Source organism: Mus musculus, chromosome 19 (genome assembly GCF_000001635.26).
Source record: "Mus musculus strain C57BL/6J chromosome 19, GRCm38.p6 C57BL/6J".
NCBI lineage: Eukaryota > Metazoa > Chordata > Mammalia > Rodentia > Muridae > Mus > Mus musculus.
Window position 1 is genome coordinate 22,580,301 of NC_000085.6, and position 14,688 is coordinate 22,594,988.

The 14,688-nt window shown below is 40.5% G+C and overlaps 1 protein-coding gene across 39 annotated transcripts in view; it reads left to right on the forward strand.

The window, feature by feature from the left end:
- Trpm3 (transient receptor potential cation channel, subfamily M, member 3) overlaps window positions 1–14,688 on the forward strand; it is an 857,614-nt gene that overhangs the window by 442,504 nt on the left and 400,422 nt on the right. The window lies entirely within an intron of this gene.

Sequence of the window (14,688 nt, forward strand, 5' to 3'; positions counted from 1 at the left end):
ACATGACACCTTAAATGTCTTGCTTTCTTTCTTGAGTTATCGATCATTTTCTCACACTCAGGATTTCTCACTCCCTTCTTCCCAGTACTACATTTCTGACAAGCATAGGAATTCTGGGGCCTTTTTTAACATCACTATCGTAAATAAATGCAGGATGGTATTGTAGGATGGTGGGTGGAGGCTGGTCCTCACGGCCTGTGTAGCACAATTATAAGAGTCACTGAAGGAATAAACTGAAGACAAAAGGGGAACCAGAACCACTTGTAGGGATGACCTTCTATTATTTCAGCATGCTACCAGAAGATGGGTCATAGAATGTGTCTTAGGGGCACAGGCATGAAGAAATAATGCAGTGCAAAGGGAAGAACCCCACTTTTTAAATTATACGAGCCTAGAATTTGTGATCACATAGGTACACAATGATTTGGAATTATTTTGAATAAGTATTTTTCAATTTTTACAAAAGTGATAATTGTCTTGAATTATATAGAGCCCTAGGAGAATTTGAGACAGCAAATCACCACTGGATACATCCTCAAATTCACATGTCACAGAGTAGCATTTTTATTTTTTAAATTGGGATAGATTTCTATGAGTTTAGGTCTAGATTATCTGCTAAATGGGATAGGAAAAAAGGAAATTTAATTTTCAGCTTTGCTTTTTCTGTTGTAAAATCCTAAATGAGATAGGAAAAGAAAATTTACTTTTCAGGTTTGCTTTGGCTGTCGTAAAATCCAGAGTGTCATATTGTAAAATTGTATCTTTTATAGACGAGATCTGTAATAAAAGGCATACTCCAGATGTTCTGGCTGAGATCTGCTGGCATGTGGGATGAGAGTGAAGGCAGACATGACTCCCAAGTGGAAATCTTTCCAACTGGAGCATTACATCTGGTCAGGGATGTGTCACACAGATAAGCCTTGCTGCCTAGAAACAGGCAGGCAGGTCTCATTCCCTCCGGTCTTCCCCCAGCTTCAGCCTTTCAATTCACCATGGATGTATTTAATGAAAAGATGCCTTGTAAATGCTGTCTGTGGAAGTAATGTAAAACTCAGATGAGAAAAGTTATTGCAAAGAGGAGAAGAGTGGGTAAGAGAGACAGACAGACAAATCCAGTCCTCAGAAAACAGCTGCCCTGCCCCCAGAAGTGCCTTCACTACCACGAGCTCTTTGGAATAGTCAATAGCAGGCTATTCATTGATGAAATAGTCTTACTTTGCCTTTGTTTTCATAGTACTCTAACAGAGATTCTGGACCAACTAAGGTACAGGAAAACACTCAGGATGTGGATCCAGAACATTGGCTCTTTAGAGTCTACTCTTTGCATAACTCTGCTCAGCGCCACTTAAGACTATGATGGTCACTGTTCCTATGGAAATATTTTCCACGTGTTAGCTCCAGTGTCCATAACCACCTTGCGACACAGTTTTAACATCTCCCTTATCACCAAGGAAGATGAGACTCGGAGAGGTCTGCTAATTCACCCAGGTTGTGTAGGAATATCCTTCTCCACTGAGACTCAGGTCCAGCTCTGTGTGTTGATGCCCTTGATCAAGCTTCTGCTCACAGCACCATGTTCATCTGTGCCCTCGCTGTGTCATTGTCTAGATGGATAGTGATCTTGGTATACAATGCAAAGCCTACAGAGCAAGTTTCACATGCAAACTGCTTCCTATGCTAACTGGATGATCTAGAGTGGTAACAACAGTAGTTGCGATAATTACTGTTCACTTTACATCCAGTATCAGCCTAAGAAGTTTTATTCCTGTAGTTTCTTCTAAAACCATAGAGCTATTCAGCATTTGTGGAAGTCCTACAGATATGTAGGATTATCATGTTGTTTATTAGTGAAACAAACAAACAAACTGAGACACACAGGGGCTAACGGGACAATTTAAGAGCAGTAGGAGATTTCAACACAGTGATCTAAGTGCTCATTCATGGTTTCACCCAGGTCACTGTGGAGCCTGGAAGCTTAAGCCTTTGAAACATCATTTCCCTATCTATCAAACAAAAGGACATTGTCTACCTCACATTATTCTTATAAATATGACATCAGGAAACCCACAGGAAACAGTTGTTGTCTCTGACAAAAGCAAGTATTCAACAGTGTCAGTTTTCTTCCCTTTTTCTCTGAAGCCAACACAAAGGTTGACAACAGTATGTAATATTTGCTACACTAATGATCAAGACTACGTCTATGAGATGAAATGACATGGGGCAACCCACTGTGCAGCTTGCACTACTGAAATAGAGCCAACTCACGGATGGTAGAAACTAACAGAACTCAATACTCTAGGGCCAAATTTAAATGGGAAATTCCTACTAGTTGAATGAGGGAGGACGAGAGGGAGGGAGGAACTAATGAAGGAAAGAAGGAATTTCTCTGACCAGGTAACAAGGGAGAATCTTTAGCATTGATTCATTGTAAAAATATAGTACAGATCCAGCATACCTTGCCTCTTGCGGATATAGACCTAAACTCACACTAATTTTTAAGTACTTCAGCATTCTGTTAAAAAAAATTAAAAATAAAATTAAAAAAAAGCTCTTGATCAATCAACATTGGCATATTGATTTCCTATTTTGGGCTCAAAATTAATGATTCTGTGTGTATATCGGTTAGGGAAAGCATATGACTGGCTCTTAAAAACTTCCCTAGTGCAAAGAGGAGACAGGCCACTTAGGGCAAAGAATAACATAACAGAATAAAGCTTACCATTATCAAAATAGATGCATATACCCAGAGTTTGGGTAGCTTAGAAAACTTCACAGGAGCTAGATCTGGGGGCATAGGTTTATAATTTCATATACTATTGAAGCTGAGGCGGGGGGGGGGTCAAAATTCAAGGCCTATCTAGGATACCTGGATATGTAAACACACATACACACACACAAATAAATTCCATGGATTCCATAGGAGCAAAGAGATTTGAGTATGGCCATACAGACTTGTCAGACACACACAGTTGTTCTCATCTATACAGTGTGGTGATACCACCAGCTTGCTTTCCATGGCGTTCACATAAGACCACATGTATCCGTCTTAGCCACAGTATATCATAAGGACCATTAGACTCTAGATGCATCCAAGAGAAAGCTTCTGTGGCAAATTAAATGTGCACCACCTCTACATAACTCTACATGCACCATGCTCACAATGGTGCTGAGAAGGTGTAAAAGAAACTGTTCAAACTCGTTTAACTCAGGAGGGAGGCTCCTGAGTATTTGGCTCACAGAGCTCTCTTGAGCGGTAACATCTCATTGGCCCCATAAGCCCAATAAGAAAACCTGGGTGCACGTAAGACTTGTTTCTGTGTACAACAGAGTGATGACTCACTCCACCCTGGGCAGTTTGAAAGTTCACAAATAAAGTTGGAATTTCTTTGGATCACAAAGAGGATCTAACTTTAGTTCTCCTTTTACCCATGAGTTTTCTACTTGGGTATTTAAAAAAAAAAAAAAAACTGGAAACAAGAGCACATTTGAAATCTGTATCTTGCCGTTCAATTGCAACCCTCTCAAATGTGGGTCAAGAGTTTCCTCTTTCACCAGGTCTTTGACCACCCTCGTCCAGCCCATAGAGATTTCTCTGTTTTCAGAGCTCCTCAGTACTGACTGTCCCCCAGAACTGGGGCTCTGGAAATGTCTCTATGGAACTGGAATCATGCCACGAACTTGCCAAAGCTGAATAGGATTAGAGGAGATTGGTGAGAAAGGCACAGCAGAGCCCCAAGTTCCAGAAAGTCCTAGGGGAAACCCCATGTTCCAGACAGTTCCTAGGGGAAGCGTGGTCCTTTTCTCTGAACTTTTGTGTCTGTGGGTCCATCACAAGTTCAGAATTACAAAATTCTCATTTAATCAGAACACACTAAGCTTATATCTTCCAAACTCAGAGACAGATTCCCACTGAAATTTCTCGTTTAACTTATTATAGTACAGAAACTTCACAGCGTAATGAATCTTTTCCCTTCTCCATGGAACTGCTTGATTATTCCAAACTCCCAACAGTTCCCAGCTCTATTGACATCTATAAATTTGTATTTACAATCACTTTTTTTTAAACGTATTTTAATGGATCTCACCATGCTTTTTATCATTGACTATCATTGAGGTTTTAAATAAGGTTCACCATTATGCAACTAAATGGTATGGAAGTCATGCTTTCCTTGGTTCTTTCATGGGTGACACCTGCATCAATGTCTATGCGGTATGTGTGAAAAAGCCAACAGGGGGGGACTGGAGAGACTCTATTGCTCTGCGAGTATGAGGACTGGAGTTTAGATCCCAGCACCCCAGTAATGAGTCAGGTATTCTGGCAATAGCTCCAAGGAAGGCGGAATCAGGATGATAGGAAGATGGCTGGAGTCCACTGGAGTCCACTGGAGTCCACTGGCTTCTAGCCTCACAAAGAAACTCTTAATATAAGGTCCAGGGAGAGACCCTTGAGGGTAAGGGAAAGGCAGCAAATAGCAGGAGAACACAGGACACTCCTGTGGAGTCTTCTGTCCTCTGCGTGCATGTGCAGGCAATGTGAATTTGTATATAAACTGATGTACGAACACACACAATCTAAAAAAAATTTTTAAAGGCCTAACAGACACTTCTAACTATGAATTTAAGAAATATAGAAAGTGCGAGGCAGTACAGTATACCAATCCTAGAAGAAATGACGGTGACCGAGACGAACATGAGGAATCAGAGACGTGGGGCGCAATGACATCAGCAACCACAGACACAGAAGCATTCTGTCACAGACTTGTTTATTGTATTCAAAGTAAAGAACACAAGTGAGATGGGAAGCTCATTATGTACTACTCAAAGAGAATTACAATGAGGCAGAGAAGCACAGATTGCTGTAAATTTTTATTGGTTCATAACATAGAAAAAGAGTCAGAAAAATGTTGATTTGTAAAATTCCCATGATTGGCTGCAAGCAAACTAGACATTGAAGCAAAGGATGATTTATCTGAAACCCTGTGGGCAGTTATACTACCCATTTCTCAAACACAAATTATGACTTATGAAAATTAGTCAAAGACAGGAGTCCTACCTAAGGCTGTAATTCAAACTTGTTATTTATGATGGCTCCTATCTGCTTGGACTGCATCTAGAAATTTGCATGGGACTTCCTCAGCCAGAACGGCTCTAGATTGTTCCCAGACCCATGCACCACAGGCCCAGAATTCGTTACACTGGGAGGGTTTGCTATGCAGACTAGTCATCTGGGAAAACAACGAAACAAGAAACCTCAAGGGAGAGTCAGTAGAGATAACGATGTTGTCATCTCACTTGAGACCCATGCCTCTGTCGTTTATAATCTCTTGTTTTTAATCTCTGCCACTCAAATGTAAGCATCCTTTTCTTTCCTCTACTCATCCCCTGACGTACCTATGCACCTGTCACCCGTTGCACACTGAGAAGCCAAGAGCTAATCTCTGCCTTCCTGATGCTTAGCATCCAAGGAAAAGCATAGCGAAAAACAGACATGGCCATAACTGGGGTTACTTATACAAAGAAAAATAATGACAGCAAATCCCGAGGCCCATTGCAAAGAGGAGGAAGAGATGTTTTATCTTCTCTCTAAGAAATCACTGTTTAAGTTCATTTCTATCCACTATTTGAGGGCTGGTGGAAGGCGCAAAGGTACAAACGGTGAGTGTGAGGGTCGAATTTTTTCACCTTACACTACACTACCAGAGAAAACTCCTACTTTCAGGAAAAGCAATGTATTGAGATCTTTGATATCATAACTGACTTCATGACTTAAATTTTTAAAGTCTTAGACCTCTATTGAATGTACACTTGGTAAAAAAATTTTTCCTATTCTGTAGGTTACTATTTTGGCTAAATGATGGTGTCCTTTTCCTTATAGAAGCTTTTCAGTTGAATGGGGTCCCATTTATTAATTGTCAATCATAGTGCTAATGGTTTTCTGTTCAGAACGTCTTCTGAGCCCATGCAGTCAAGGCCATTTCCCACTTTCATGTCTATCAGGTTCACTGTATATTGTTTTATGTTAAGGTCTTTGATCCACTTGGACTTGAGTTTTGTGCAGGGTGATAAATATGGATCTATTTGCATTTTTCTACATGCAGATACCCAGTCTGACCAGGACCATTTGTTAAAGATGCTGTCTTTTTTTTTTCTCAGTGTTTATTTCTGTATTCTTTGTAAAAAAAAATAATAATAAGGTGTCCATAGGTGTGTGGGTTTATGTCTTGGTCTTCAGTGAAATTCCATTGATCATTGTGTCTGTTTCAAGGTCAATGTCATGCAGTTTTTATTACTATAGCTCTACAGTGCAGAGTGAATCAGGAATAGTGAGACCTCCAGTAGTTCTTTTTGTTGTTCAGGATTATTTTAGCTATTCTGTTTTATTGTTTGTTTGTTTGTTTGTTTGTTTTTCTATATGAAGTTGAGAATTGTCTTTTGACTGTGAAGAATTGTGTTAGAATTTTTGTGGGAATTGAGTTGAACCTGTAGATTGCTTTTGGTAGGATGACTATTTTTGCTATGCTAATCCTAGTGAGCATGGGAGATCTTTCAATCTTCTTATAGTCTGTTAATTTCTATTTTCAATGACTTGAAGTTTTTAATCATAAAAGTCTTTCATTTGCTTGGTTAGAATTACCCCCAAAATATTTTATGTTGTTTGAGGCTATTGTGACTTGCATATAGGAGGGAGGGGCTCCTGATTTTTGTGAGTTAATCTTCTATTCAGATACTTTGCTGAAAGGGAAGGGAATTAGCCTTAGGAATTTCCTGGTGGAATTTTTAGGATAACTTATATATACTATCATATAATTTGCAAATAGTGGTATTTTAACATCTTCTTTTCCAATTTGTACTCCCTTGATCTCTTTTAGCTGTCTTGTTGCTCTAGCTAAGAGTTCAAATATTAAATTGAATAAATATGGAGAGAGTGGATAACCTTGTCTTGCTCCTGATTTTAGTGAAACTACTTTGCATTTCTTTCCATTTAAGTCGATGTTGCTATACGCTTGCTGTAAACTGCCTTTATTATGTTCAGGTATGTTCCTTGTATCCTTAGTCTATCCAGGACTTTTACCATGAAAATGTTAGTACTGCTGATGCTGGAAGGTACTCCATGGGCTACCCAAAGGGAAATGTAAACACCAACACAGCCACAAAACCTTTGACCAACAAACTGCCCTGCCTGCATAATATTCAGGGTAATGGTGGCACAGAACTTTTGGAAGTAGCCAACCAGTGTCTGATTTGACTTAAGGCCCACTCCATTCTTGGGTGACCAAGAACAAGAAAGACACTAGATAGCCCAAGGACATAAGATCAGTGCTTTATCCAATAATCATCAGAGAAGCATCTTCTGGCAGAAGATGGCAACAAATGCAGAGACCCACAGCCATACATTATGAGGAGAGAGAATCTAAATGGATGTCTCCATCAAACACCACCACTTAGAGCTCAGGGAACCCACATGCAAGAGGAGGCAGAAAGAGTATAAGAGCCAGATGGAATGGAGGAGTCCATAACAAGGCCCTCTGTATCAACTAAGCAAGACACATATGATTGATACTGGTTTGCACCAGGTCCTCTACATATGTCTTATAGCCTTTGGCTTTGTATTTTTACAGGACTCCTAAGTGTGAGAACAAATGAATCTCTGATTCTTGTGCCTGCTCTTAGAGCTATTCTCTTTATGTTGAGTTGCCTGGTCCAACTTCAGTATGATGGGTTTTGCTTTATCTTATCATGTTTTATTTTGTTGTGTTTGGTTGTTATCTCTTAGAAGCCTGCTCTAAAGCTGGACAGCACTTGGCAGGCAGAGGCAGAGGCAAAGGCAGAGGCAGAGGCAGAGGCAGAGGCAGAGGCAGAGGCAGAGGCAGAGGCAGAGGCAGAGGCAGAGGCAGAGGCAGAGGCAGAGGCAGAGGCAGAGGCAGAGGCAGAGGCAGAGGCAGAGGCAGAGGCAGAGGCAGAGGCAGAGGCAGAGGCAGAGGCAGAGGCAGAGGCAGATGGATTTCTGAGTTTGAGGTCAGCCTGCTCTACAGAGTGAGTTCCAGTACAGCCAGGGCTACACAGAGAAACCCTGACTTGAAAAACAAAAACTAAAACTAAAACTAAAACTAAAACTAAAACTAAAACTAAAACTAAAACTAAAACTAAAACTAAAACTAAAACTAAAACTAAAACTAAAACTAAAACTAAAACTAAAACTAAAACTAAAACTGAAGAAGAAGGAGAAGGAGGAGGAGGAGGAGGAGGAGGAGGAGGAAGAAGAAGAAGAAGAAGAAGAAGAAGAAGAAGAAGAAGAAGAAGAAGAAGAAGAAGAAGAAGAAGAAGAAGAAGAAGAAGAAGAAGAAGAAGAAGAATCCTTCTCTATTCTAATGAGAGACAGAAAGGCAGTAGATCTGGAGGGAAGTGGAGAGGAGCTAGGAGGTGTAGAGGGAGGAGAAACTATAAACAGTATTCTGATTATAGTATACGTACTGTATACAATAAGAATCTATTTTCAATAAAAGGGAAAGTTGGGGTGAGGGACAGGGAAAAATATAAAGGGTTGCTGTAAAACACTTCCTTTTGATTACATCCAGGATTCTAATAGACAGAGCTGTTTGTGGCTCAGGAGACTCAGTCTTTGGTCACCCACTGTAGAAGCAGAAGATATTTGGAAAGGCTCTAGGATTCAGTGCTTAGTTTAAAATTTGTGGGTATTTGGTGTTTTGAGTGAGAAATATTCCCCCATAATTTCACATATTTGAACACTTGATCACCAATAGGTGGCTCTGTTTGGGGGGATCTGGGTGATACAGCCTTGCTGCAGGAAGTACGTCACAAGCAGCAGGTTTCAAGATTAAAAGCCTACATCTAGCTTCCTTCTTCTGCTTCTTCCTTGGGGTAAAGGATATGTGCTCTCCCATCTTTTCCTGCCACCATGCCTTTCACTTGCTCCCATACTGTCAGGCCATAGTGGATTCTTATCATTCTGGAACCATAAGCTCAAATACACTCTTGATTGATATAATGATTTTATAATGTCTTATTACAGCAACAGAAATGTCAATAATACAGATATAAATCTATACTTTACTGGAAGTTTCCAATGAGAATGTAGATACATTTTTGAACCTTCTAAACCTCTTTCATGGAAACATGTTACTATGAATACTATAAGCCTATAGAAGTGCACAACCACCAATGTGCAGGTCAGTGAATTATCACTGACACAGATCTATGGAGCCATCTCTCAAGATAAGACATGTATCAGTGCCAGCCTCCTGCAAGGTTTTCTTGGACCCCATCATTTCCTTGACCTTTCTTCTCTTCAGAGTCACCCCTCTTGACTTCTAACACGACAACCCGTATTCTTCCAACATTATCCATTCATAATCCTAAAATAAATATTTCCTTCTTCATCCTGTGGTTATTTATAATACTGGAGATGTGCCACACAGAAGGCGCTTAACTTCCATCCACTTACCAGAAAAGACGAGGGTTTTATCCTCCCCTTTTACTCCCACAGGTACATATAGCATGGACTCTCTCTCTCTCTCTCTTTCTCTCTCTCTCTCTCTCCCTCCCTCCCTCCCTCCCTCTCTCTCTCTCTCTCTCTCTCTCTCTCTCTCTCTCTCTCTCTCTCTCTCTCTCTCTCTCTCTCTCTCTCTCTCTCACACACACACACACACACACACACACACACACACTGCTAGTGATGAGGGTAGGAAATATGTGACATTTGATAGAGTTACCTTGCCTCAAGCCTACTGTCTAAACATCAGCTTTAAACCTGGAGTCATTCTCTTCTCTGTGCCCTTTCCTCCCTGGGGGGGGCTGCTCCTTCTCCTTATCTCTAAGCAGGCTCAGCTGGTTTGTGCTCCAGCAGGTTATATAACTAACCTAAAAGGGGCTCCAGAGACGACAGTAATTACAGCTTATCTTTCAGGGGGAGTCAGTGTGCCAGGCATTCCACTGATAACTTTGTATGCATCAGGTCTTTTCCATCTTCCAACTGAAGTGTAGGGTAGGTATTCATATTGTCCCTGGATAGGGGCCAGAGAGACTCAAACCATCTAACCATGAAGAGTCTGAGATTGGACATCAAGTTTGGCAGTTTATTAAGAGCCTGGCTCTTTTAAAAATTACATTCGTTTATGCTGTGTGTGTGTGTGTGTGTGTGTGTGTGTGTGTGTGTGTGTGTGTGTGTGTGTGTGTGTGCTTAAGTGTATGCATGCCTTTGTGCCTGTATGGCTGTGTGCCTGTATACCTCTCTGTTTTTCTAGGTGGCATGGAACCTATTCGGGCAGATCTAAAATGTATTCCTAGAGTCTTTTAAGAGAGGCTGTTATCTTTAATTTCAGTTCAGTGTCAGTGGTTTCAAAAATAATGGAAACATCTATCATTGTATCCCCCTACTTTATTGGGAAATGTCCTGAGTGTCTGAACAGAGCTTAGAGGCTACAAGCCACATAAATGTCTCATTAAAAGTACTAGAATTTAAAGGTTAAATCCATATTTATAGTGTTACGGTTGTACTAAAACATAGTAGGGTTTTTTTTTTCTTTTCTGGCGAGTGTGCCTCTGGGGAATGTCTTCTCTAGTTCAGCTGTTAATTTCCAATTATCTTTATAACATTTTCCCTATCTTTTTGTTTTTCATTGTTCATTACAGTCATATACACTCTTTCTAGGATGCTGCTTCAAAAAGGAGGGAGTCTGCCAGTGTTGATCCTAGGGAGTGGCTGGCAATAAAGAGCATATAGCAAATGCTTTTACATCGTTAATTCATGGGTCTCAGTATACAATTAAAAGGCAGATAAATGCACATCTAGTGTCTTTTGTGAGTGGTATCATATTACAGAGTATAAGTAAAATAAGAAATTAATTATAAGCTCTGGAGAAAGTTTGAGGAAGAGGTAAAAACAATATAGTTCCAGAAAGTTAATAGCAGGAATTCTGTTAATTATTACTGCCTCCAAGTGAAGGGCCTTTGAGGTGGTCTTATAATGGTTCTCTCAGATGTGGAGGGGGGGAATCAGACTTTACATCAGGCTGCTGAGGAGCTGTAAAGATGCTTGCTGACAACGCACAGTTTATCCCAGTGTTTCAGGAAATGAGTAGAGACAGAGAACTAAGGTGGGCTGGCTTCCCACTACTGCTGTAGGAAATCAATACAACCGCGGTTGCTTCACACACACACGCGCACTATTTTCTACAGTGCGGATGTCTAAAACAAGGTTTATTAGTTAAAATGGAGGTGTTGGCAGAAGGGTATTCCTTCTGGGGATCTAGGTGGGATCCTTGGTGTCCCCGGCTCCTGGAGACTTGCATTTGTTGGCTAAGGGTTGCACCTTCCATCTTCAAAGCATATCAATTCACACTCTGCTTACCTCAACCTATCTCTGCTCTGAAAGCTCCCTTTTTCCTGCCTCTGTAAGAACTTTGAAGATCACAGTGACCCCTGTGATCATCTTATCTCAAGATTAGTTTCACCCAAAAGTTCTGTTTGCTAAAGAGATTCCGAGGACTCTCTGGGATTAAGAGGATGTGGGCCTTGTTGGAAGTCATTATTTCCACCATGTTAAGAAAGTCTTTAAGTGGTATGCTTTGAAATTTGACCTGCACAGACAAATCCACTGGGTGTTTTGGTCTGGGGAGAAACAAGAGCAAAGCATACAATGTAAGATAGAGCAGCAGACAAGGTGGCCATGAGGGAACCAATACAGAATACTGATCTGCTCTTGGACTCGATGTACCTATCATGTTTGTGAATTGATGTATGTTGCCTATGTACCTGTAAAAGCAATCATATTCCCCACAGCCATGACTGAGAACAGCAAATTTGTTCATGGTGGATGTTTACCTAGTATGGGACACGTGACAGTTACAGGTCCTGAGTATTCTTCTGGGCACGTGGGTACATTTTAAACTTTCTTATTTCTGAGTGTTTTCCACCTTTCTTGGGTGCTTCAAAATATGAAATATTAAGAGAACTGTAGACTATGTCTCTGAAGAATCTTTCAAATGTCTCAAAAGGTTTTCTAATCAAAAGGCAATGTTTTAACTATAAAAAAAAATTGTCTGAAATGAGACCTCATGCAAATTGTAATATGTCTCAGCCAGAATGTTCTGTGGGTCACAGAGACCATGAAATGTGGGCTTGCAGAAGTGACTTGATTAATGGTATTTACGGCAGACCTGGGACACTGGGTTAATCCCTCTCCAGTACTTTCCTTCTTCTGTCACATTGCCAAGAAGTTGAAATGAGTTGTCATACACCGTGAGCTTTGATTCAGAAATTTAATTTGTTGGAATTAGTTTTAGCTTTGGCTCCACACAGGTATGAAATACAAGAATTCAGTGAATTAGCAGATTTGCAGTGGACTAAAGGGTAGAGGGGGGGAGCGGCTATCACTAACATACAGGCAGGAGCTAAACTTGTCTCTCTGGCAAAATGAATTCATAGAGTCTAGACAGGAATGTGATGAAATGGTTATTAACAAGTTTTCAGGTCCCATATAGGATAAAGCGAGGATAAAGCCACTAAGATGCCATCAGGTAGCACAACCTTAGTCCCTGTAAGACTTGATAACAGGGTAATTTCCAGGGTCCAAAACTGTCTTTTAAGTAAGAGGAGAGAAAATCATAACAATTACAGTGGAAAAAAAATTACAAAGTCAGGAAAAGATGGACAGGCTGAAGTGAAAACTCGTTTCCCATCCAAGGCTGAAGCTGCAGCACAGTTAATTTTGGTGGCGTTGAACAGTTGCCATGTTCAATGGGTAAACAAAACCCACAGAAACAAACCCAGAAGCCTCTGAAGGAAAACATAAATACTCAGCTGTGCTTTTAAAGACTTGCTATTTTCTCTCTTAATTGTGTTTACCTTTAAAACAACAACAAACAGAAGCCAACAACTTGGCGGAGGATTGCTTTTTAAGGAGAAAGTATTCCCTTGAAGCCAGGCAAACGTGTCACTCTTCCTGCTCAGATCTTTCCCTAGAAGAAAAAGCGATGCTTTGTTTCATCACCTTCAAGATCAGGTCGCTTCCGTGAAGAATTCACATCCCAATGTGGGAGGCCCAGAGTGGGCAAGCAAGGCTTTGCCGCTGCCACAGCTATAGTGAGGCTGTAGAAAATCATAACTACTCGTAGAGACTTGAGGTCTTGGGGGATTAGGGAGATATTAGGTTTCCAGCTACACATATCCCAACAATTACTCTGCAATGGACAAGGTAGCCGTGTTTCTTTGTACTGTATTGAGAATTGATTGTTATTCCCAAGATGACCTTCAGTGAATGAATTCATGTGTTCATATACCTTTAAAGAGTTTCTTACTTATGTAGCACAAAACTAACAAGTTACACCAGCCATAAAAACCTACTTTTAAAAACTTGTTCTCCATGCTTGTGGTATGGGACAGAATCAGGACCACTACCTTCAGGTCACTGACATCCGTGCTAATGAGGGGGAAACATCAATGCCAAAGTAACTCTTGGGTTTTTGATGTTATAACGAAAACACCTGAGAGAACCAATTTAAAGCAAAGATTTGGCTCACAATGTCAAAAGTATCCATTCATGGTTGGTCAATACCCTACTTTTTTATAAGACTTGATAATTGAATTTTCAGGTTAGCTGCAATATCCTAGATGACATACATGGCAGAGTAACCTGTTCACCTTGTGGTGGAAAGGAAAAATAAAAAACAACCAGAGCCCACTAATCCCCTTTGAGGACACCTCCCAGTGACCTACAATCCTCCATTAGTCCCACCTCTGAAAGGTTCTACTGCTGAGCTGAGGGCCAAGCCTTTAGCTTATGCATGTTACAGATGAAAACTACGACAGTGTCCCCAAGCTACCCTGAATTCCTTTCTGTGCACTCTGAAATTTGCAAGGGCAGGCCTCTGACTTCATTTCCCACATGTACTACTCCAGATGTTCAGGGTAATAAACCTCTTCCCCCACTACTTGAGAATTCTCTTCAGAGAAGCGGGTCTCAGTTGACATTTAGGGAAAATAGAACCAGGAACAGAAGAGCAACTAAGTACTGGGTTTGTGAACTTTGAACAAAGCTTTGATTAGTATGATACTTAAAAACCTGAAGGGAATGGTTCGTCATTAATCAACTGTGAGCCATGTATAATACTAAATAATTAAATTACTGTTCAATTTGATACTTTCTAAAAGGTATGAAATTTGTAAGCAGAAAACATGATTTGCAAAATAACATCAGATACATTATTCTACAACTATTGAGTGGCAAATCTGGAGTCTAAAATTCAAAATCAGTCCTTTTGACCTAGAAATTTCCCCTTCTTGGTAAAAGAGATCTGGACCCATGGCTACTCTAAAATATGCTTGCAAACTCACTTAGTGGGTTGAGGTCTACATCCTGCCCAGTGAAAAGAGATGACATCACTAGCCACAGGTTCCACTTTCAACTGGAATTTGTCATGGCAACCGTGCATAGTCTAGTGAAAAGGAACTTAAAAAATTAAACTCCATTTGTTTAATTCACATTAGGGCCACTAAGGAATTATTCGTTTCAAATGTTCTGTACGTAAACACACACACATACACACTCACACTCAGACAAACAGACAAACACATACACGGTCACACTCAAAAAGACAGACACACACGCTCAGACGCACACTCAGACAGATAGACAGACAGACACACCTCTTTTTTAGTCACAATGACATC